This window comes from Myotis davidii, unplaced genomic scaffold (assembly GCF_000327345.1).
Source record: "Myotis davidii unplaced genomic scaffold, ASM32734v1 scaffold309, whole genome shotgun sequence".
NCBI classification, from domain to species: domain Eukaryota; kingdom Metazoa; phylum Chordata; class Mammalia; order Chiroptera; family Vespertilionidae; genus Myotis; species Myotis davidii.
Window position 1 is genome coordinate 723,568 of NW_006383013.1, and position 1,283 is coordinate 724,850.

At 37.9% G+C, this 1,283-nt stretch overlaps 1 protein-coding gene across 3 annotated transcripts in view; it reads right to left on the bottom strand.

Moving 5' to 3' along the window:
* The window catches only part of ABCD4 (ATP binding cassette subfamily D member 4), a 14,417-nt gene that overhangs the window by 11,420 nt on the left and 1,714 nt on the right, over window positions 1–1,283 (bottom strand). The gene's annotated exons all lie outside the window — the stretch shown is intronic.

Sequence of the window (1,283 nt, forward strand, 5' to 3'; positions counted from 1 at the left end):
TAAACTATCCAGGAAATTACCTTAAAACAAGAATATATAAGACATTTTGGAGAAAAACCAAAAACTCTATTATAGGATGTGAAATAAAGAAGAGCTGGCAGGACTTAACATTATAAAGACCTCATTTCTAACAAACATAGTCTATAAATTTAACATACCAGTCAAAAACAGGGCTTCTCTGAGAAACTTTATATGGAAATAAAAGTCCATAAATAGCTTAGGACAATTGTGAAGAATACGAAAGGAGGAGGAAGAGACCCAAGTCATCAGGTTATAAAGACATATCACATATTACAGGGCTGGAGTAATGACAAAATGTGTTATTAATACAGGAACCAAAACAGCAATGGGGCGGGGGGAAGCAATGGAATAGAGACCCAAAAATAAAAAAATAGACCTATGTTTACATGGGGTCATAATAGAGGATACATCACAAGAAAGAACATTTTAATAGTAATAGTTGTCAACACTGATTAAACATGTACTATGTACCCAGTACTGTTCTACACATCTTACATGTATGAATCCATTTAATTGTCACAGCTTTAAGCTGTAGAGACTATACCCTTTTTTATGGATGAGGAACTGAGGCACTTGCCCTGCCACCCACCTGGTAAGTGGCCGCACTGGGTTTTTAACACAGGCAGCCGGGCTCTAAGAATCTGTGTTCATAACTATGCTACACAGCTTCTCTAATTTTTAATTAATTCATTACTTATTAATTGAAAATGGTGGAGGAAAATTTAGGTCATTACCTTAAATCATTTACAAAAATAAACTCTAACAACTCCAAATGGCTTAAAAATTTTAATGTGAAAAGTAACATTAGTATTTGGTTAATATAAGGAAATGTAGAATATCTCAATGAAGATATAGTGGGAAGGCAATTCATTCTTTTTTTTTTTTAGAAAAGCAAGCAAGAATTTATTGACAGCAGCAATAACATTCCTAGGGCAGTGAAACAAGGAAGGGCATAGAAAAAGCAATAGAAGCGCCTACGCTGGGCTGCACTGGTTCACTGGGAAGTCAGAGAAAAAGGCGGGAAGAGGGCTTTGGAGACAGGTTCAGGGGCGTAGCCTGGGATGAACTGCTGCTGACCATTGCTCCCCTGGTTGCAAGTCTCACGTGGGGAGAGTGGGAAGGGAATGGCACAAAACGTGCTCCCTGGAGCGATAGCGTGCTGGCAATTCTTTTTAAAAATATATTTTTACTGATTTCAGAGAGGAAGGGAGAGGGACAGAGCGATAGGAACATTAGTGATGAGAATCACTGATTGGCTGCAT